The sequence below is a fragment of the Protopterus annectens genome, chromosome 5.part0, assembly GCF_019279795.1.
Source record: "Protopterus annectens isolate FY-2018-M chromosome 5.part0, PAN1.0, whole genome shotgun sequence".
In the NCBI taxonomy this organism is placed as follows: domain Eukaryota; kingdom Metazoa; phylum Chordata; order Ceratodontiformes; family Protopteridae; genus Protopterus; species Protopterus annectens.
In genome coordinates this window covers 561,855,508-561,880,711 of record NC_056735.1, presented here as the reverse complement: position 1 = coordinate 561,880,711, position 25,204 = coordinate 561,855,508, and positions in this window count along the sequence as shown.

The following is a 25,204-nucleotide window of genomic DNA, read 5'->3' as shown; positions in this document are numbered from 1 at the left end:
TTGATTCTCAAATGGGGTAACTGGCTAGGCTTGAAATTGCTCTCAAGGGAAGTTAGCCAAGTACTAATCTATGAAACTATAATCACAGCATCTGTAGCAGAATGATTATTTTGTAATCAGTGAAGCTAACTCAAAAGTAGAGGGGCTAAAATGATGCTTGGTGGTAGCAATGAGAAGAGTGAAGCTAAATCCAGCTATAGCTCTGCATGGCGACTTTATGAGGTAGCTATGCTATCAGTCTAGTGTCTCCCTATACCCAGTAATCATAGACATGAAAATAAAATATTAGCTCTCATTTGGAGCATGAATCCATGCTCTCCACTGTACTTTACTGATGCTTTCCCAGTAATAGACTTGAGACAGTTAACTGCGGAATATTTTGAAATATTTTCTGCTTATAAAGCTCAGCTTTGGCCGGCTAAGATCTAGCTGTATTCAACTGGATGTATAAGAGAATTGAAGTACCTTTTATCTGCACTTTTTTTCAAATAATACAGTGTGTAAATTGATTGTGTTGCATGAATATTAACTCAAGTGGAAGTTTTGACACTGTTCTTCAGTTAGTGTTTGCTTGAATTTTATTGTCTGTTAGTAATTGCAGGTATGGGGTAGCCACATTCTTTGATTTCTGTCACTGCCTATTTAAGTAGTACAGTTTGAAATATTTTCTGCTTAAAAACCTCAGCTTTGGCCGGCTAAGATCTAGCTGCATTCAACTGGATGTATAAGAGAATTGAAGTACCTTTTATCTGCACTTTTTTCAAATAATACAGTATTTAAATTTATTTAATTGTGTCGCATGAATATTAACTCAAGTGGAAGCTTTAACTATGTTCTTCAGTTAGTGCTTACTTGAATTTTATTGTCTGTTAGTAATTGCAGGAGTGGGGTAGCCACATTATTTGATTTCTGTCACTGCCTATTTAAGTGATACAGTTTGAAATATTTTCTGCTTATAAACCTCACTTTGGCTGGCTAAGATCTAGCTGTATTCAACTGGACATATAAGAGAATTGAAGTACCTTTTATCTGCACTTTTTTCAAATAATACAGTATTTAAATTGATTTAATTGTGTTGCATGAATGTCAACTCAAGTGGAAATTTGACTCTGTTCTTCAGTTAGAGCTTGCTTGAATTATATTGTCTGTTAGTAATTGCAGGTGTGTGGGCAGCCACATTCTTTGATTTCTGTCACTGCATATTTAAGTGGTACAGTTTGAAATATTTTCTGCTTAAAAACCTCAGCTATGGCCGGCTAAGATCTAGCTGTATTCAGCTGGATGTATAAGAGAATTGAAGTACCTTTTATCTGCACTTTTTTCAAATAATACAGTATTTAAATTGATTTAATTGTGTTGCATGAATATTAACTCAAGTGGAAGTTTTGACTGTGTTCTTCAGTTAGTGATTGCTTGACTTTTATTGTCCGTTAGTAATGGCAGGTGTAGGTGTAGCCACATTCTTTGATTTCTGTCACTGCCTATTTAAGTGGTACAGTTTGAAATATTTTCTGCTTAAAATCCTCAGCTTTGGCCGGCAAAGATCTAGCTGTATTCAACTGGATGTATAAGAGAATCTAAGTACCCTTTATCTGCACTTTTTTCAAATAATACAGTATTTAAATTGATTTAATTGTGTTGCATGAATATTAACTCAAGTGGAAGTTTGGATTCTGTTCTTCAGTTAGTGCTTGCTTGAATTTTATTTTCTGGTAGTAATTACAGGTGTGGGGGTAGCCACATTCTTTGATTTCTGTCACTGCCTATTTTAAGTGGTACAGTTTGAAATATTTTCCTCTTGAAAACCTCAGCTTTGGCCAGCTAAGATCTAGCTGTATTCAACTGGACGTATAAGAGAATTGAAGTACCTTTTATCTGCACTTTTTTCAAATAATACAGTGTTTAAATTGATTGTGTTGCATGAATATTAACTCAAGTGGAAGTTTTGACTCTGTTCTTCAGTTAGTGCTTGCTTGAATTTTATTGTCTGTTAGTAATTGCAGGTATGGGGTAGCCACATTCTTTGATTTCTGTCACTGCCTATTTAAGTAGTACAGTTTGAAATATTTTCTGCTTAAAAACCTAAGCTTTGGCCGGCTAAGATCTAGCTGCATTCAACTGGATGTATAAGAGAATTAAAGTACCTTTTGTCTGCACTTTTTTCAACTAATACAGTATTTAAATTGATTTAATTGTGTTGCATGAATATTAACTCAAGTGGAAGCTTTAACTATGTTCTTCAGTTAGTGCTTGCTTGAATTTTATTGTCTGTTAGTAATTGCAGGGGTGGGGTAGCCACATTATTTGATTTCTGTCACTGCCTATTTAAGTGATACAGTTTGAAATATTTTCTGCTTATAAACCTCACTTTGGCCGGCTAACATCTAGCTGTATTCAACTGGACATATAAGAGAATTGAAGTACCTTTTATCTGCACTTTTTTCAAATAATACAGTATTTAAATTGATTTAATTGTGTTGCATGAATGTCAACTCAAGTGGAAATTTGACTCTGTTCTTCAGTTAGAGCTTGCTTGAATTTTATTGTCTGTTAGTAATTGCAGGTGTGTGGGCAGCCACATTCTTTGATTTCTGTCACTGCATATTTAAGTGGTACAGTTTGAAATATTTTCTGCTTAAAAACCTCAGCTATGGCCGGCTAAGATCTAGCTGTATTCAGCTGGATGTATAAGAGAATTGAAGTACCTTTTATCTGCACTTTTTTCAAATAATACAGTATTTAATTTGATTTAATTGTGTTGCATGAATATTAACTCAAGTGGAAGTTTTGACTGTGTTCTTCAGTTAGTGCTTGCTTGACTTTTATTGTCCGTTAGTAATGGCAGGTGTGGGTGTAGCCACATTCTTTGATTTCTGTCACTGCCTATTTAAGTGGTACAGTTTGAAATATTTTCTGCTTAAAATCCTCAGCTTTGGCCGGTAAAGATCTAGCTGTATTCAACTGGACGTATAAGAGAATCAAAGTACCTTTTATCTGTACTTTTTTCAAATAATACAGTATTTAAATTGATTTAATTGTGTTGCATGAATATTAACTCATTTGGAAGTTTTGACTCTGTTCTTTAGTTAGTGCTTGCTTGAATTTTATTGTCTGTTAGTAATTGCAGGTGTGGGGGTAGCCACATTCTTTGATTTCTGTCACTGCCTATAAAGGTGGTACAGCTTGAAATATTTTCTGCTTAAAAACCTCAGCTTTGGCGGGCTAAGATCCAGCTGTATTCAACTGGATGTATAAGAGAATTTAAGTACCCTTTATCTGCACTTTTTTCAAATAATACAGTATTTAAATTGATTTAATTGTGTTGCATGAATATTAACTCAAGTGGAAGTTTGGATTCTGTTCTTCAGTTAGTGCTTGCTTGAATTTTATTTTCTGGTAGTAATTACAGGTGTGGGGGTAGCCACATTCTTTGATTTCTGTCACTGCCTATTTTAAGTGGTACAGTTTGAAATATTTTCCTCTTGAAAACCTCAGCTTTGGCCAGCTAAGATCTAGCTGTATTCAACTGGACGTATAAGAGAATTGAAGTACCTTTTATCTGCACTTTTTTCAAATAATACAGTATTTAAATTGATTGTGTTGCATGAATATTAACTCAAGTGGAAGTTTTGACTCTGTTCTTCAGTTAGTGCTTGCTTGAATTTTATTGTCTGTTAGTAATCGCAGGTGTGGGGGTAGCCACATTCTTTGATTTGTGCCACTGCCTATTTAAGTGGTACAGTTTGAAATATTTTCTGCTTAAAAACATCAGTTTTGGCCGGCTAAGATCTAGCTGTATTCAACTGGACATATAAGAGAATCAAAGTACCTTTTATCTGCACTTTTTTCAAATAATACAGTATTTAAATTGATTTAATTGTGTTGCATGAATATTAACTCAATTGGAAGTTTTGACTCTGTTCTTTAGTTAGTGCTTGCTTGAATTTTATTTTCTGTTAGTAATTGCAGGTGTGGGGGTAGCCACATTCTTTGATTTCTGTCACTGCCTATTTAAGTGGTACAGTTTGAAATATTTTCTGCTTAAAAACCTCAGCTTTGGCCGGCTAAGATCCAGCTGTATTCAACTGGATGTATAAGAGAACTTAAGTACCTTTTATCTGCACTTTTTTCAAATAATACAGTATTTAAATTGATTTAATTGTGTTGCATGAATATTAACTCAAGTGGAAGTTTTGATTCTGTTCTTCAGTTAGTGCTTGCTTGAATTTTATTTTCTGGTAGTAATTACAGGTGTGGGGGTAGCCACATTCTTTGATTTCTGTCACTGCATATTTTAAGTGGTACAGTTTGAAATATTTTCTGCTTGAACTCAGCTTTGGCCAGCTAAGATCTAGCTGTATTCAACTGGACGTATAAGAGAATTGAAGTACCTTTTTATCTGCACTTTTTTCAAATAATACAGTATTTAAATTGATTTAATAGTGTTGCATGAATATTAACACAAGTGGACGTTTTGACTCTCTTCTTCAGTTAGTGTTTGCTTGAATTTTATAGTCTGTTAGTAATTGCAGGTATGGGGTAGCCACATTCTTTTATTTCTGTCACTGCCTATTTAAGTAGTACAGTTTGAAATATTTTCTGCTTAAAAACCTCAGCTTTGGCCAGCTAAAATCTAGCTGTATTCAACTAGACGTATACGAGAATTGAAGTACCTTTTATCTGCACTTTTTTTCAAATAATACAGTGTTTAAATCGATTGTGTTGCATGAATATTAACTCAAGTGGAAGTTTTGACTCTGTTCTTCAGTTAGTGTTTGCTTGAATTTTATTGTCTGTTAGTAATTGCAGGTATGGGGTAGCCACATTCTTTGATTTCTGTCACTGCCTATTTAAGTAGTACAGTTTGAAATATTTTCTGCTTAAAAACCTCAGCTTTGGCCAGCTAAGATCTAGCTGCATTCAACTGGATGTATAAGAGAATTGAAGTACCTTTTATCTGCAATTTTTTCAAATAATACAGTATTTAAATTGATTTAATTGTGTTGCATGAATATTAACTCAAGTGGAAGCTTTGACTTTGTTCTTCAGTTAGTGCTTGCTTGAATTTTATTGTCTGTTAGTAATTGCAGGTGTGGGGTGGCCACATTATTTGATTTCTGTCACTGCCTATTTAAGTGGTACAGTTTGAAATATTTTCTGCTTATAAACCTCACTTTGGCTGGCTAAGATCTAGCTGTATTCAACTGGACATATAAGAGAATTGAAGTAACTTTTATCTGCACTTTTTTTCAAATAATACAGTATTTAAATTGATTTAATTGTGTTGCATGAATGTCAACTCAAGTGGAAATTTGACTCTGTTCTTCAGTTAGAGCTTGCTTGAATTTTATTGTCTGTTAGTAATTGCAGGTGTGTGGGCAGCCACATTCTTTGATTTCTGTCACTGCATATTTAAGTGGTACAGTTTGATATATTTTCTGCTTAAAAACCTCAGCTATGGCCGGCTAAGATCTAGCTGTATTCAGCTGGATGCATAAGAGAATTGACGTACCTTTTATCTGCACTTTTTTCAAATAATACAGTATTTAAATTGATTTAATTGTGTTGCATGAATATTAACTCAAGTGGAAGTTTTGACTGTGTTCTTCAGTTAGTGCTTGCTTGACTTTTATTGTCCGTTAGTAATGGCAGGTGTGGGTGTAGCCACATTCTTTGATTTCTGTCACTGCCTATTTAAGTGGTACAGTTTGAAATATTTTCTGCTTAAAATCCTCAGCTTTGGCCGGCAAAGATCTAGCTGTATTCAACTGGACGTATAAGAGAATCAAAGTACCTTTTATCTGTACTTTTTTCAAATAATACAGTATTTAAATTGATTTAATTGTGTTGCATGAATATTAACTCAATTGGAAGTTTTGACTCTGTTCTTTAGTTAGTGCTTGCTTGAATTTTATTGTCTGTTAGTAATTGCAGGTGTGGGGGGTAGCCACATTCTTTGATTTCTGTCACTGCCTATTTAAGTGGTACAGCTTGAAATATTTTCTGCTTAAAAACCTCAGCTTTGGCCGGCTAAGATCCAGCTGTATTCAACTGGATGTATAAGAGAATTTAAGTACCTTTTATCTGCACTTTTTTCAAATAATACAGTATTTAAATTGATTTAATTGTGTTGCATGAATATTAACTCAAGTGGAAGTTTGGATTCTGTTCTTCAGTTAGTGCTTGCTTGAATTTTATTTTCTGGTAGTAATTACAGGTGTGGGTGTAGCCACATTCTTTGATTTCTGTCACTGCCTATTTTAAGTGGTACAGTTTGAAATATTTTCCTCTTGAAAACCTCAGCTTTGGCCAGCTAAGATCTAGCTGTATTCAACTGGACGTATAAGAGAATTAAAGTACCTTTTATCTGCACTTTTTTCAAATAATACAGTATTTAAATTGATTGTGTTGCATGAATATTAACTCAAGTGGAAGTTTTGACTCTGTTCTTCAGTTAGTGCTTGCTTGAATTTTATTGTCTGTTAGTAATTGAAGGTGTGGGGGTAGCCACATTCTTTGATTTCTGTCACTGCCTATTTAAGTGTTACAGTTTGAAATATTTTCTGCTTAAAAACATCAGTTTTGGCCTGCTAAGATCTAGCTGTATTCAACTGGACATTTAAAAGAATTGAAGTACCTTTTATCTTCACTTTTTTCAAATAATACAGTATTTAAATTGATTTAATTTTGTTGCATGAATATGAACTCAAGTGGAAGTTTTGACTCTGTTCTTTAGTTAGTGCTTGCTTGAATTTTTTTGTCTGTTAGTAATTGCAGGTGTGGGGGTAGCCACATTCTTTGATTTCTGTCGCTGCCTATTTAAGTGGTACACTTTGAAATAGTTTCTGCTTAAAAACCTCAGCTTTGGCCAGCTAAGATCTGGTTGTATTTAACTAGACGTATAAGATAATTGAAGTACCTTTTATCTGCACTTTTTTCAAATACTACAGTATTTAAATTGATTTAATTGTGTTGCATGAATATTAACTCCAGTGGAAGTTTTAACTCTGTTCTTCAGTTAGTGCTTGCTTGAATTTTATTGTCTGTTAGTAATTGCAGGTGTGGGGGTAGCCATATTCTTTGATTTCTGTCTCTGCCTATTTAAGTGGTACAGTTTGAAATATTTTCTGCTTAAAAACCTCAGCTTTGGCCGGCTAAGATCTAGCTGTATTCAGCTGGACGTGTAAGAGAATTGAATACCTTTTATCTGCACTTTTTTCAAATAATTTGTTTAAATTGATTTAATTGTGTTGTATGAATATTAACTCAAGTGGAAGTTTTGACTCTGTTCTTCAGTTAGTTCCCCACCCACCCTCCCTGTTTTAGTTATGGTGTTAATCTTAGTGGCTTTGAAACTGCCCGCCCCTCTTGTAAATTTGTGTTTGGATACTTCTTCTGGACCCATCTCATTTGCTCACTCAACTGAGTGCAGTGAGATCATATTCTGATTTCAGGCACTCCTACTGTGTACAAAGAGAGCATCTGGGAAAGAGAACAAAAAAATTAAGCTAGTTTCCTGCCTTTCCTGTTAAGTGGACTAGACTGTTTGTAGGCTTCTGAACCCCCAAGCTCTTCTGTGTTTGAGGCAAGCCTTCTAGCTTAGTTTTGTTTCTTATAACTAGCCAGTTTTCTAGTTTCAACACTCAAATCTGTTTCTTTTAACTCAGCACTTGTTCAGAACTCATTGTAAGCACTACATAAGCTGCAAATTACTACAGCACTCAACTTTCCTCACTTGTCTAGAGGAAAGCAGTTTTTAGTACTTAATAAATAAGCACATATCTAGGCATGTCTATGGGTCAGCTCCCAGTGATTTTGCCTGTCTACCTGATGAATCTGGGCATCTTGGGGCAATGCAGCAATTGCCTCATGTACACAGACAACCCTCTCCTCCTACTACCCAACACTACAACCTGTGAGAGATGCACTGATATAGCCAAACTGGAAGCAAAGCTCTCTTCACCCAAGACTGTACTAGACAGTCAAGAGGAGAAGGTAAACACTTGCACCACACCACACTCATCACATAGTCCCCCAAAACCTACACCACAAAAACACACACATAGAAACACAAAACACACACCTACATTCGCAGAGGCTCTCAATAAAAACCTGCCCAAGCTTCAGGGACATCCAAAGCATAAACGCAAGCAAACTCCACCCCCCAACTCAACCCAAATGACACATAGCCCACAAACTCAGTGTGCCACTCAACCACAGCCCATAAGGCATAACAACGTACTCAACACTCTAGTCATAGGTGACTCTATAGTTAGGCACACTGATGTTCCACTCACTAGACTAAACAAGGAGAAAGTTACTGTCAGCTGCCTGTCAGGTGCCAGGATCCGCCACATAATGCATGCACTCATGTCACTCCACAATAAGTACAAATATGACACTGTCATTGTCCATATTTGTGTGAATGACCTGAGACGTACCTCCCTTGACTACATGTAAAGAGACATGGAGGAGGTCTCCGATCTTGCATCCCAGGCAGGTATGACCCTAACCCTGAGTAGCATCCTGCCATCACCCAGAATGATACCACAATACAAGGACAAAATGATTGACTTCAACAATTGGCTAAGCTTCTGGTGTCATTCTAAGGGGAGCCAGTATTTGTCTGCCTGGGACGATATGATCGACAGACCATTATGCTTTTTCCAGAGATGGCCTGCACGTGTCTCCCTTAGGATTCCGTATACTGGCTAAGGCTCTTGCCACCCCTATAGTTCCTTTTTTAGGCAAGTTTCAAATGACAAATTCACCACCGTAACAGATACAAGCAAGCAAAATCTGAGGGTAATGCTACTCAATGCTAGAAGTCTAAACCTCAAAATGCACTCACTCGAGGCACTCCTTAAAATGGAGAACATTGACATCTGTGCAGTGACAGAGACCTGGTTCAAAGCTCCAGAGAGCACCCCTGCATTACCAGTCTACAATTCATACCACACCTTTTGGCCGCCTAACCCAGAACGAAGCACTAAAGGCGGTGGTGTGTCCATATTCATTAACGATATCCACACCTCCAGACTAGTTGCACAGCATAATGCATCCAAGATTATCCAAGTGCAACTAGCTCTGGGCAAGACCGCAATCCAAATTGTAGCTTGCTACAGACCCCCCATCATGCCCCAGGATTCCCACTCCTCATTTCTTGATACACTGGAAAGTATTAGGGTACAACCCAACACCCTAATAATGGGCAATTTCAATTATCCCACCATTAACTGGGAAAACTACTCATGTACCAACTCTTTTGCTCAACGTTTTCTAGAATTCATAAATTCCAACGCCTTGGATCAACTTATTCACATCCCCACTAGGAGCAGCAATATCCTAGACCTGGTCATTACCAACATGGGAAACCGGTGTTCCACACCAGAGGTCAATTCCTCGTTGGTCAGATCTGACCACAAGCTAATCAGCCTAGACATCCACATCCCACCCCCACCCCCAATTAGGGAAACCATTGTTAAAAACTTCTCCAAAGCCAACTTCACACTTCTTAAGACAGAAGTGGCAAACTTCACGACACCCATGCAGACGGACAATAGAGGTATGACTGCTGAATCCTACACAAATGCACTTTATAAGCACTTACACGAGTGCATGGATCATGCTATTCCTAACAGAACCAAGATGTTATCTTCCAATAAATGGAAGCCAATCAGGTGGTCCTCTGCCATAAACAAACTCTACAACAGAAGAAAGAAACTGTTGCAAAAAAGAGTAAAATCCCATGACTGGAGGAACTCCCTGGTCAACCTCAGTAAGAAGCTGAGATCCCTCATAAAATCCTCCAAAGCTAGTTACGAAAACAAAATTGCCACTGACTCTAAAGACAACTACAAAGCATTCTATAGCTATGTCAAGAATCCTAATGGGAACACTCAGATCTGCTCTGAGTTACAGCACAATGGCACTAAATATATAGAACCAACTGATATTGCCAACATCCTAGCAGATAGGTTCAGTGCTAACTTTACCCCCCTCTCACCCCCTAGAGGGCCCAACTCTATACCGGAAGAATGCAAAGTTCCTATAATCACGGCTGCACAGGTGAAAAACAAACTCTCCATAGCCATGAACACAGCATCCATGGGACCTGACAATATCCCAGGTTGCGTTCTACATGAACTACAGAATGAACTGGCACCCTACCTAAGTACCATGTTCAATCATAGCCTCACCTCAGACTTTGTACCCACTGAATGGTGCACCGCAACGGTTATCCCACTCCACAAAGGGGGAGCCACGACGGACCCCGGGAACTACCACCCCATTAGCCTGACAAGCCTGGTCTGCAAGGCCATGGAATGTATCATCGTGGAACTCATAAACAAAGACATTGGTAATCTGCAAACTCTGGACCGTACCCAGTTTGGATTTGTAAAAGGCAGATCATGTCTCCTAAACCTGATTGACTTCTTTGAAGGAGTCACCAAAGCCATAGATGAGGGTAAATTGGTTCACACAGCTTATCTAGATCTCGCCAAGGCTTTTGACACCATCCTCCACTCTGGAATTATAGATAAGCTCACTAAACTAGGTATAAATCCCTATGTCACAAGATGGGTTGCCAACTGGCTCATGGACAGAACCCACACTGTGAAAGTAGCAGATTCCAAATCCGACTTCAGACCAGTGACAAGTGGAGTACCACAGGGTTCAGTCCTGGGTCCTCTCCTGCTTGGTATCTACTTCTCTGAAGTGCAGGCTAACACAGAAGGTCTTTTGCTAACAAAGTTTGCAGATGACTGCAAACTAGGAGCCATAATCGAAACTCCTAATGATGTGGACAAACTACCTGGTGTCAAAGCCATGACCTGAAGCTCAATGCCAAAAAGTGCATTGTCATCCCCTTTGGTAAAAACTCTGTACCCATGAACTACCACATAACTGGTAGTCTACTTAATGCCAAAAATGTGATAAGAGACCTTGGGACACAGGTGGACAGTAGTCTCTACTTTGATAATCACATCGCCACAGTGGTCAGGAAATCCTTCTACATGGTTCATCTCATCACAAAAGGATTCTCATCAGAAAAAAAGAGGTCATTGTTCCCCTCTACTCATCACTCAATAGATCCATTATAGAGTACAATGCCCCTTTTGGTATGTACCTCACAAGACATCTACAACAACTGGAAAGACCACAGAAATACCTCATAAAGAGGATTACTGGCCTCAAACAGATGCCCTACGCAGACCGTCTCAAAAAACTACAGCTTTACTCCATTGCATATCGCCTACTCAGGGGTGATCTCTGCCTAACATACAAAACTATGTCAAACTCAGAGCTGCTCGACATGCTCCACTTAAAGAAATCCCAATCCCTCCAAGCTACATGCTCTAGGCACCTAAACCTTGTCACCACAATAAACAGAACATGCTGGAGGGATAGATTCCTGTCCCAGAGACTTCCCATACTCTGGAACAGACTACCTATCTATGTCAAACAGAGCTCCTCATTAGCACTCTTCAAGAAAAATCTTGATGATTGGATGGGAAATGGGAAATTCACCCCAGGGATCACTTCTGTGGCTCTGCAGGACAGGGGTACAGGAAAATAATTTTCTTGGGTGGCGAAAGCCAGGGTACATTTTTTGGCTAGGCTTATATAGGCCCTAGGGCCAGTAGCCTAGTACCTACCTATGAACCTACGAACCTATAAGAGCTCTTTGCTTTCAACAAGAAAACTCGCAACACGATGATTAAGTTGAAACTACCAATGCACATATACAAATACACAGAAAGCCCTTTGCTTTGGCACTGTTACAAACATAGCAATGAAGTAAAATGTGATTTCATTATTTGGGAAAATTAGAATGCAGTTGTTTAGCTTAAGTAGCAAGCATCTCTGTACAGAACATCAGTTTTTGTAAGAAAACTACATCATACTAAAAAAGGAACAATGCACAATTTGATGTGCCGTATGTGAAGTATAAAATAGTATATGGTTTCCCACTGACATATTTGTATACAGTATTTTATTCATTAGTGTGGCTACATTTTAAACATAATTTTGCAGCTGCAGTGAATATAAGAGAAATAGAATATTGTTTTCCTTATAAGATATGAGCCAGCATTTCCACAGCAGTCACTCCCTTTGTAGGCAGTAGATATTTTCAACAATTCATTTTTGTTTTTAATGGGTTAGATTGATTGTGTTTCATATGAGTCACAATGAAAAACATTTTCTTAATGTGTTGTTTTGTAATACAAATTTGTGCCTGAATTTTTTGGCACAAGAGTAAAATTACTTAACTATGAGTTAATTTTATCCTTAGCTCGTATATTGAGTGCTTTTTTTTTCAGACAGCAGTGTGCAGTTTAAGAGAAAATAGTAACATTAGAAAATGGTTGGGAAGAAAGGCTGTTTGACAGGTGAGATGGGTGATTGCATTAAGAAAAATTTTAGAAGGTTTAATACCCATCATATTGGCTTTGTTAAGGATAGATTGCTTCTAATGAATCTGGTCAATTTCAATGAGAGCATTAAAAGCCATGTATAGTCAGCATACCTCGCGATAACTAAGGATTTTTACAGGGTCTGTGTCATGTAATCGAACTTCCAAAATTTCGAACACCATATGTTCGAACTTGGAAGTTCGAAATATGATAACATCAAAACCTCAGAACAGCAAATTTTTTCTCAGGGAAAATATTCACTGTTCCGAAAAACACACACACAACACAAGTACACCAAAAACCTAATAAACCTACACTAAACCTTACATACACAACTATCTATGCACTAACCTTAACCCAAACCCTAATCCTAAAGTCCATCACTATCGCAGACTTGCCTTACCCGCGCCCTAACACTAAAGTCCGTCACTATCACGCACTTACCTTACCCACACCCTAACCACAATATCCGTCACACTCACACACTTACCTTAACCCAATCCGTAACTTTCCCACCACAGTAGAGAAAATGTCAGAGCCACAGAAATAGCTAACCAAATTCTTTCCCTAGGAAAGAATTTGTATTTCTGCGGCTTCGACATTTTCAATTTTCAAACTTCCCAGTTAGAACTTCTCGTATTCGCATAAATGCTCACTCGATTAAATGACATAGACCCTTTTTACACAATACCACACGCAAACATAATAAACAAGCTGACTGAGCTCCAAACTGACCCCTATATAGTTAGATGGAAAAGCAATTTGGAAGAGGAATAGAACCATATAGTGAAGGTGACAGGTATGTCCTGAGTAAACATCAAGGTCACCGGTGATGTTTTTCAGGGATCCATGCTGGGACTCCTACTATTCAGCATCTACTTTGCACATCTCCAAATTATAAATGTGGAATTTTGGCTAGCCAGTTTTGCAGATGACTGTAAACCTGGTGACATTCTTAAGTTCCCTTCTGAAGCACAGAATCTCCAAATGGAACTATTCATGTCTACAACTGCTGTTCAAAAAATGGATTTACTTTATTTTTTTTTTTATTTTTACATTTGTTTACCAGGAATGTCTGACTGGACACATGTCCTTTTTCAGTGGAGGCCCAGGGAGAAAAGCTCCGGTTAGTACATATACATACAAATATGAATAGCATCCAAATATAGAGACAAGACATATCAAAGTACAATTGACGGCATTTGCATTACATAATTTAAATGTGAGTTATATACATCAATAAAGGATGAAAAAACAGTTTGTGGTACATTGGTATACAGTGTGCTATGCTCACAAGAGTTATACAATCCAATAGTACATTAGATGAATTTATGCAGGCATGAGAAGGTATAGATAGTAAGAAGGTGAAGGTGAAAAGATTTCAGCAATAGTAAGATCACAACATGAGTCAGTGTAGCATTTAGGTAATGATGAATAAAAGTAGGTTATTAGAAGGTTGAATATATTATGATGTTAAAAGATATAGTTATTGTTACTTTAGTTAGCTAGGAAGATTTGTAGAGGAGACAATAGAGAGTGAGATGCTATCTGTCAAATGATGGTGGAACATGAGCAGAGTGATTTGGTAAGGAAGTGTTGTTTTAGGGTAGTTTTGAATAGAGGTAAGAATGTAATGGAGGTAATGTTAACTGGCAGTTCATTCTAGATTTTACCTATGTAATTATCAAATAGAGAATCACTTCCTTGGCTTTTGGATAAGTAGATTTTTATTTGTTGTTTGTTGGAGGAACATAGTGGTCTCTTGGTAACATAGGGCTGAAGAAGGGTTTGTAATGATGGTATTTTGTCTGGTTCTGAGCAGAGTTTGTGGGCCACTGTCAATTGTGTATAGTGTAGGAGATGGGGGAGTTGTAGCCAGTTGAGTTGCTTGAGTATGAGGCAGTGGTGTGATCTAGTTGGTGAATTTGTGGCATATCTTGGAATTTTATTATAGCAGGATTCTAGTTTACGTAGCTCAGATTTTTTGAGATTAGTGAGAATGAGTGCCGTGTATAATAAGGTAGACATTAAATGTATTTGTGGAATAGCTATTTTCTATATTTGGTAAAATAATGATTATTCCTGTATAAAGTGCCTAGCTTTTTATGTACCCTTTTACTGTCTGGGAAATATGAATATCAAATTTAAGTTTGGAGTCGATTTCAATTCCTAAGAGTTTAGTGTGTGGTGATGGGATGATGATGGTATTGTTAACAGAGGAGATAAAGAAGGTGTTAGAGGGGGAGAAGTTTTATTAGGGAGAAATACTATAAGTTTGTTTTTTTTAGGGTTTAGGATTAGGTTAGCATTTGTGAGCCAGGATTCTATGTCATGAAAGGCTTTCTGAGTTAGAGTTTGAAGATCCAACAGAGAGGGTGTAGATCAGATCATTGTGGCGTCATCTGCTTATTGGATGGGTGATGCATGAGTGGTTGCTAGATGGAGTTTGTTAGTAAATATAGAAAAGAGAAGTGGGCCTAAGATAGAACCTAGAGGCACTCCAAGAGTGACTGGTAATAAGGGAGATAAAGTTTGTTGCCAAGAGACTGCTTGTTGTCATCCTGTGACATAACCCTGGAACCATGCAAGTGTGTAGTTTGCGAAATGAGGGTCAGTGAGGGTATTTATTAGGTTAGAATGTGATACCATGTCAAAGGCTTTTGACAGGTCTAGGAAGATAGAAGAGAAATAGTTGTTATCGGTCCTGTGGAAGTTTATAGTTTTAGTGAAAGACATTAGTGCAGTGGTTGTGCTATAACATGGTCTGAATACATGCTGGGTATTAGTTAGGAGACTGTTAGTAAGAAGGTAGTAACCTGCTTGTGAACAACTTGTTCAAGGATTTCTGATAGTGGTGACAGTATTGCAATTGGTCTATAATTATTTATTTCAGTAGATGGGGCGCCTTTGTGTAGGGGAATGATATTTTAGGTTTTCCAGATTGAATGGACCTGGTGTTCAGTTATGGATCTATTGATTATTAGTAAGATGGGGTATACTATACTTTTTGCTGCTGTCTGTAAGTATTCAGCAGGTAAACTGTCTACAGCTATTTGGTGGGTTTTAGTTTCTTTAGCAGTCTTTTGATAGTGTCAGTTGCTACAGGTTGAAGAGAGAATAGTAGTGTGGTGTTTGTTGTGGGGGCTGGGGGTATGGTTGTTGAGGGAGTTTGATTTTTGGATAGTCCTAGTAAGGTTTCTGTAAAATATTTGTTAAATTGAGAGGCAAAATTCTCTGAGTTGTTGGTAGTGGTTGGAGGGTGTGTTCCTGTTTTACCTGGTAGAAGGATATTATTTATAGTGGACCAGAATTTTTTTTTTGATTTTTGTGGTGCCTGGTTTGTATTTCGGTGTAGTAGTTGATTTTATCTATTTTAATTTATTTTTTTAGCTTTGTTTTTAACTTCCTGATAGGTTTGTCATGTAAGTTGGGAATTATTTGCTTTCCAGGTAGACCAAGCCTTATCTCTAAGGTTGAGAAGGTTTAGCATTGCTTTTTTTAGCCAAGGAGCATAGTTAGACTTGACATATATTTATCTAATGGGTGCTTGAGAGTTTAGAATGCAGAGGAAGGTAGTGTTGAAGTAATTAATGGCGTTGAGTAGTGGAAGATGTTTTAATGGTGTCCAATTACAGCTTTAAGTATTTCTGCGAGTTTGTTGGGGTTGAGTTGTCTTTTGTTTTTTATCTGTAGTAGTATAGGCTGTTTGGTTAGGTTAAGTTTTCTTCTGACTACATATGTGGTATAATGGTCATTGAGGTTGTCTGGTAGACAACCTAAGTGGGGGAAAAGGGCAGGTCTGTTTGTTAACATCCAGTCTAAAGTGGAATTTTTGTTGGTAGCTTTGCTAATTCTGGTGGGTGATTGGATGAGTTGCGAGAAGCCCTGTAAGTTAATGCAGTTTTTGGGGTTTAGAGACCAGTATGAGTGCCTCCTGGGGAAGGTTATTGCTGCAACAAAGTAGGATGTTTTTTAGCTTTGGTATATATATATATATATATATATATATATATATATATATATATATATATATATATATATGTGTGTGTATATATATATATATATATATATATATATATATATATATATATATATGTGTGTGTGTGTGTGTATGTGTATGTGTGTGTTTATTGGAGTTGATGTTATGTTTAGTTTGGCAAATATTATTTCTACATTTTTAAGTTTTAAGGTTGTGACATCTAGTGTTTCTATGGAGAGGTGTTTTTTAAAGAATATACCGACACCATCACCCCTTTTGTTTTTTTTGTCAGTATGTATAATATTGTAGCCTGGTGGAAGTATTTCATTACTGCTGGTGTTGGGATTTAGCCATGGCTCTGTAAGTTGTATGATGTCTGGTGAATATAGAGAGATGTTGGCATGAAGTTCATGGATTTTGTTGTTTATGCTTCTTAGATTTATATTCAGTATTAAAATATCTGCTACATCTGTACTGGGAATGATTGATGGTTGGTCGGCTTTGAGTTGGGGGTCAGTGATTAAGATTAGGGGGTAGCTGATAGGGTCAGTGTTGGGTTGAATGTCATCACTTAGAGCTATCCTTGAGGTTATTTGGACAATATGTCTCCAGATCTTATTAATATTTTTGTCATATTCCAAGGAGATATTGGGAGATGTGTTATAGCACAGTGGTGAGAGTTTGATGTGGGATATGATTATGCAAGTGAGGATGGAGCTGCATATAGCTATGTTAATTGGGTTGTTAGGCAAAGAATGGATGTTCGATGTGGAGTGAGATGTGGGGGCACTGGGGATGTTTGAGTGATATGAAGTGATTTTAGTTACTTCTGTTAGTAGAAATAGTGAAGTTATCAGGAATAGTATGTGACTGATAGTAAGTTGATAGTGGTTTGTTTTGCTTGAGTTATTAGGGGAGTTACAGAATGCCATATCTGTTGTGGGGTATAATTGATATGGTGTAATGAGTAATGTTTTTGAGAGGGGAGGTGAAGTAATTAATGTTGTGTGATTGGCAGTTTGGTAGGGGGAGTAGGTTGGAGTGAAGGAGGAGTTGAGAGTAGGTGAGATTAAGTTGGTGGAGAAGTGAGGGGGTGTGGCTTAGTAACTATAAATCTAGGGGGGTGAGGGGTGGGTGGGAAAAGGAGTAGGGTAGGGGACTGGAGTGGAGCCCAAGCGCAGCGAGGGCAGAATAGAGTGGGCTAGAACCCGTGCCTCAAGAAACAATCAGTGAGCTTGTACTCAGGTAGAAGAGATGATTCAAAGTCTGAAACTCAAGGTACTGTTATAAAAATAAACAGACCTCTACGATTAGCTGGGTTCAGAGAGAGTAATTATCTAGTTTAAGGTATTGCCTTCATATACATATCAAATTGCTGGATACTGGGATAGCCTAAATTAGAACAGAAAAACGGCCAAAAAATAAATGCACAACAGACGCCGTTCAGTGAGAGGCGACCTTCCAGCAGTAAAATATAACAAATTTCAGCTTGTACTAGTTAAGACAGCTACTTTTAGCTAAATAACATTGAACCAGTCAATATCTCAGGTAATATTAAGTATGAAGGTATAAGGATAGAACATACAGGTCACATTTCCAGGTGGTTAGTTCTAACGCCTTTGGGATGAGTCCCAATTGAGATTTTATGCCTCCTGGAGCACTTTTGATAATAGTACTGGTTTAAGACTGTTCATAATAATGTCAGAGCCTGTGTAATGGTCACATTTCTAGGTGCTTAGCTCTAACACCATCGGAATGAGTCCCAATTGTGATTTTATATCTCCTAGAGCACTTTTGGTAAGAGTACTGGTGCAGGACTGTTCAGAAGGATGTCAGGAGCCTGTGTAGAGGTCACATTTCCAGGTGTTTAGTTCTAACGCCTTCAGGATGAGTCCCAATTGAGATTTTATGTCTCCTGGTGCCCTTTTGATAATAGTACTGGTGCAAGACTGTTCATAATAATGTCAGGACCTGTGTAGAGGTCACACTTCTAGGTGGTTAGTTTTAACGCCATCTGGATGAGTCCCAATTGTGATTTTATGTCTCCCGGAGCACTTTTGGTAAGACTACTGGTGCAGGACTGTTCAGAAGGACTTCAAGGCCCTGTGTAGAGGTTACATTTCCAGGAGGTTAGTTCTAATGCCTTTATGATGAGTCCCAATTGAGATTTTATGTCTCCTGGAGCATTTTTGGTAATAGTACTGGTGCAGGGCTGTTCAGAAGGATGTCAAGGGCCTGTGTAACAACTGTTAAGCTTTTAGATAAAGTGTGATAAGAGATCTTGGAACATGGTTAAATAATTCCTTTGCCTTTGGCCATCTAATTGCAACAATGATTAGTACATCTTTTAATCTGGTGCAGCTGATTGCAAAAGGTGTTTCTTCAGAATCCAGGAAAATCTTACCCCCCTGCATTCTGCACTGATCAGAACTATTATCGAAGACCATTTCCCTTTTGTAATGCATCTGACTAGGCATATCAAGCAATGGGAAAGGCCACAGAGATTTTTAACCAAAAAGATCAAAGGCTTAAAATAACAAGAGAAACCAGGAGTGGCTCGAAGCACTGTCCATTTGTTCAATGTCTTATGAATCCCTTAGCAGCATTTTGGGTCATTAATGATCCAGTAGTCCAAAACCTCTTATATCTCCACAAATCAAACAGTTCCATGGACACTAAAACCATGGATCTAAACCTGCTTCAGCAAATAAACAAACATGTTTAAGAGACATATTTGTCACATTGCATTTGCTCAATCTTGGAACAAACTTCCAGCAATGCAATGTAGTTTCTTCCTTCAAAAGGAGTTAAATAACTGGATGGTTATGCACAAATTCATCCCTAGTATGTTTAGCCTGCTGCTTCTTGAAAAAAGTAGGCAAAGTCTAAGTGGGGTGCTGGCATGGTGAAAATGACCACAGGGCCCAATTGTCATGTGTTTTCTATGAATCTAAAAAAAACTTTTCTTAACAGAAATGCAATATGATCATGTCTGTTATCCTGAGAAAATGATAACCAATAAAATGTCAAAGTAAATACTTAGGGTTAATTTTAATATTTTAAGTGTGACCTTCAGCAACTTTCATGCCCTCTGTTAAAAGCTGATGTTGCCATGGCCATGGTCTCCAGTTCCAGGTATAGTTTAATTAATTTCTGAAAAGAATGCCAAATCCAACCTTTAAGTATCGATTTTATAGAAAGTGTCTCGGAGGTATAGGGGAAGACCACAGCTATAAAAACACTTCCTTAATTTCTGAGGAATGTATTTGCCTAAATGATACTTCCCATGCAAATAAATGTATTTAGGTCATATACTGTATGTAATTAAAGAAGCACTTTTATGCAAGTATGACAGAACAGATGAGTATGAATGTATTTAGGTTTGAGGTACCATAATGGAACATTTTTAAATTACTAGAAAAGGTGTAGGAAGCAGAAATCTCATCAGATTTGATCAGCCCATGCAAATATAGTTTCACTCCTGCATTTTAGTGATCTAAAACCAGAATTCTATGCAAACTGTTGTGTTTGTAAATGTAGACCATGAAAGTGACATGCAAGTGAGTCCATGCAATGCATTGCTTTACAATGGAATAACATTGCAGACCTTTGAAATGTAAGCAACTCATCTGTTGCCATCCACATGTTTGCTATTCAATAAAGGCTACATATAAGCACACAAACTGCATATGCACATGCCATCCTATTTTGGCTACTTTGGGTAATTATTAATTGCTTACAATGATCTCAAATCAGCATGTAGACAGCTTCCATTTGCCCATAATTTATGCCTATGTTGGTTGAAAAGTAACAACACCACAGCATCATGTACCCTCACACTAAATGTGCTGGATCTTAGCTCCTTTATTCATCATTTGTGCCCCCTTGCAACCCAGTTTTACTACACATCAGTAAGAGATACAGATAGTATAAAACTTTGTCACTTTCCATCACATGATAGGGTTGCAGCCCATGAGATATTCAGTCCTGCTAGCTCTGTCTATCTGGTAAATAAAGATTGCTGACTAACCCTACGTTTGGCATTGTAAATAGATACCTTGTAATTTACATCAAGATACCACTTGTTCTCATAGGTTCATAGGATCATAGGATTATATGACCAGTAGGAACTACATTGCAAGTAAGTCTGTAGACCATGTTACCCTCAAGATGTCCCACCCATTTCCAGGAGGGAAAATATGTCAGGCTTGTGATGAACGTATAGGAACTCACACAATCATCAGGATTAGTCCTGAAGGAGGCACGTCTGTCACTTTGCTTAACATGCAGGGGCAATTTGTTCATTATGTAGTGAATTTATCTTTCTAATGTGTTTTATTTATATCTTGGTGGAAGTTCAGATCCTTAGTTTAAGTGTTCATGTAGTTGTTCATGCTATGAAAGTATAATTGTTCCATTATGGTGGGATCTTTTATGGCATGGAATGACAGAGAGAGACTTTTATACAGCAGTCTGTGAAAGACAGAGTGTAGGAACAGGGCTTATGATCTGCCTTTATAACTAAGGGATTTTAGGCATTGTTATTTATTTATTTATTTTTGATCAGAAACCTTTGAGACCTTTGTAGCTGCATGACATGTGGGTTACGTACATGCTGAAAAGACACTGTACTCATTAATAGGTCTACTTAGAGCAGAGAACAGATGGACATGTATACCCTTTGATCTATATGATATACCTTTGAAAATCAGTTGTACTAAATAGAAAGATTGCCTAACTAGTATTTCAACATGGTGTTCAATAGTGAGAAAATTGTCAGCCTAGATGCTGAGATCCCTGACGTGTGTGTGTGTGTGTGTGTGTGTGTGTGTGTGTGTGTGTGTGTGTGTGTGTGTGTGCGTGCGTGTGTGTGTGTGCGTGCGTGTGTGTGTGTGTGTGTGTGTGTGTGTGTGTGTGTGTGTGTGTATGTGTGTGTGTACATGTGGCGATACATACTGCATACAGTATGCTGTAAGATGTAGATGAGAGGCGTTCCCTAAAGGTGAAAATGTTTTTATTTATTTATTTTACATTTGTTTACCAGGAAAGTCTGACCAGGATAAATACCTGTATGCTGCACTTTTTTGCATTTACTTTTAACCTTTTCCGTTTATATCCTTGCCTTAAAGGGCTTGCTCTTGCTGAAATACTTCTGTATCAATGAGGGAAAAGACAATGACATATTGTTTTCGGATTTAACGTATGGAGGTCAGAAAAGTATATACCACAAAGGAATGGTCCCAGTGCTGAGCCTTAATTTCTGAAGTGGCACCTGCCATATTAATCATGTAGGTTCTATCCTTCTGCCAGTTTGCAATAAAAAAAGTGGTTTCTTTTACTTATTTCAGCTTATTTACTATGCCACCATGAGGTACAGTGTTGAAGGCCTTTCCAGATATGATGTGTAAAATGAGTGGTCACTATCTAGTACAGCTGTAACTTTCTAAAATAAATTTATCAAGTTGTGTAGACATAATCTGCCCTTGTCAAAACCAAACTGTGGTGGGTCCAGTTATATGAGATTTTTAATATCATAGTATGATGCTTGAAACACAAAAGAATGAAAAAGTAAAGTATAAGTGTTTCTTCCACTGGGACAATCTCTGCCTTGCAACCCCTTATGTGTGTGTATATATGTGTGTGGGGGTGGGGAGGGCAGGTAAGCCACCTAACGGCTTCAATTTATGTATGACAAATCCACAGTTCCATCAATTCAAAGCAGGGAGAAAATGCCAAAAGAAGGGAACCCCTGATGGCACTCATACATCACACCAGCAGTGATGTCCTATGAAAAACAATAATTGTCATTGTGATTCTCTGTGTCTTATGCTTCGGTCAACTGACACTTGAAGAACTGCAACTTGGCTACCTATAGCTATACCTAGTTTAAAAGGTCAGATGTGGTACATCCTTTGGACTTGAAATTTGTGATAGTTAGGCAGATGTGCCTGTAATATCTGGAGTCTGTCTTAATGCACACATTTTGCAGGAGCACCACTAAAGCTGTTTTCCAAACCTCATGAACATACCCTGTGGTTAGGATTAAGTTAAACAACTGTAGTAGTGTTTCAATGGTGGCATATCTGGTGCAATTAAGCATGCATGTAGCTCCACAGATTGTAATACTTTTTTTTCTGTTTCTAATATAGCTACAAATGTATATGACACTATCTTTGGTTTCTGCTGCTACTTTCAGTTCATGTTCATCGTGTGTACAAATTTGTTATGGAACTTTAAAAGTCTAGTTTTTATTAGTTCTTTTGTCATACACCGTATTTATAGGGGTGGACCACCACAGCAGTTTACTTTTAAATTTCACATTATTATTTGGTTCTAATGGGGACTGCTGGATCTATACAGTTTTTTTTTTTTTAACACTGGAATAGATTTCAGACGAAAAAGCAGCAGATGAAACTTCTTTGAGGAGTGGTAACACTGCAAGCAAACATAGGTAGCTCATTAGAGAATTTAAGTGAGTTTGTATCCTCAAATTCCTTGAATAAGAAGTGTTTACAGTAGTCAGTTTAGTGGCTTTAAAAGACAATGTTGCTATTTTGTGGTCCAACTTAGTAATGGATGGAGATGGTAAAAGGCTTTGTACACTTGGTGTCAGTGATGGCAAGGACCAGTCTAGAAAGTTCTGGCTCCAAGTGAGCTGATGGCCTGGTAATTATTTGTTCTAAAGAGTTATTATGTAGTAGGTCTAGGAATCCTTTGGCATACCCCACTTTAGAGGCCAACTTGAAGCATAATTAAAATCACTTAATATATAGTTATCTTTTAACAATGGTAGTTAACTAAGTGTATTTAGAAATCTGGCATAAATCATTATCTACTTGTGACATGCAGAGTATCCTACAGCAGGCTATAAAATAATAGATATTCTTACAAAAGATAAGATGAAGTTCAGTAAGTTGTTTTTTTTTAATTTTAGCACTATTCTCTTCCTCTCTCTGTCAATCATCAGCCCCTCTTGGCCAATCAGCCCGTTATTTCTCTATCAGTTGAACGAGGGGTGACCACAAGTGGCCTTTATTCAGACAATCATCTGCGCTGGGATGATTTGAGTCTTTTCACACTAAGTCCCCACAAAATCAAAACTTTTGGAGTGGAATGGGTCATACAGTGAATTGACTATGCTGTAACTTCCTTACTTCCACAAAAGATGTTGTTAACAAGCAATCTCATTGCTTCCCTCAAACACAGGAAGTGTTTTTCTTAGAAATTAAATTTTCTTATATGTTTCTCAAATGCACTCGATCCTTCCTTCTGAACAGGAGATGTGAGTGGGACATGCACAGTCAGTCATCTACCTCCCTGACTTTTCCAGTGTCAAGTGCTCTTTTCAAACTCCATTTGCCCGGGTCAAGGTAAGAGCTCAATCTCTCAGCACCACATAATCAGGCAAATATGATTTCAATAAGTATAGTATTAGAGTCATGGGAGATTTGCCTAGAGGTGATTTTTATCTCTGACAAATATGGAGATGCATTCACACTGTCCCTCAAGTCTGAGCACATGATAAGCACTGATTCTAAGTAAGACGGGAGTGCTGCACTTGCAATAAAACCAAGTCTCACTTGCAGTACAATTCTCCCTGCAAATGTTGCCAACTAATTAGCCAATTACTGAAGTCAGTTATCTGATATTTCTATTTATGCATCATTTTGGGCAAATATGGTATTCACCTCAGGACCAGAGTCTTGCCCATGTCCAGTACATGCATGATGTGATCTAACATGTCATTCTGGATGTCCACCATTGTTGAGTACATAGACAACCACCAATTCATATCCATATTTACCCAGTGTTAGGGACTAAGGAGCCAGTGATACCGCAGATGCTGGAAAGTAGCTGTTATTCATACCTCTCAAATGTATCTAATTACAAGGAACATTCCTCTTTTTTGGGACTTGAAAAGTCCATGTTCCTTGAAGTTCCACATTGAAAGGGTCTGTCACACATTCAGTGTTTGGAATTTTTTAAACTGGCATCTTTAGTAAATGGTACTGAATCACATTAATTCATCAAAAGAACTTTTTATAAGTATAATATACACACATTTTAACCACCCTGTGAGCTTCTTAGTGGAAGTTGTCATTAAGCTGTTATTAGGTGTTCCACGTTTTTTCCAATTTGTTTCACATTATGATGGGAAGTGTTCTTCATTTTGGAGATAGAAGGTTGAGAGCTATGCTGTTATCCTGATCTTGCCCAACCCCATGAGCATAGCATCTCTGTTCCTGACAATAGACTAACTAATTGTTAGAATATTTCCATTTGTATTGTCAAAGCTTGGCTAATGGCTTTCAGACTGTTTACTCTTTGCTACACGAGAGACAGGTGAAGCTGTGATAGTGCATTAATGATCCAGAAGGCTTTCAAAGTGTCTTTTTTTTAATAACTTCAGCATATATCCATTTGGTCTGTGCATGTTTATGTATGGATTATGCTGTGTGGTGCTCACAGGCCTTTGTTTTAAGTGAGAGGCTTCCCTTGATCCTGATGCCAGGGTAATCCTATGGGCTAGGCTTGTAAAGGCTCCAGGGCCATTAGCCTAGTACACACCTATGAACCTATGAACCTATAAGATATCTGCACCTTTGACAGATTGTATAGTAAGTGTCACATAATAGTTCATTGTCCTTGAGCATTATTCAGTTCTTACAATGCCTAAGGACACTCAGTCCTACAAGACTGGCTACAGTCAGTACAAAAGCTGATCTGATGTCTGTGTCAGAGAGGTGTTTTTATTTCTTAGAAGGGGTCAATGTCACAGGTAATACCTAACAGTTAGTCAACTGAT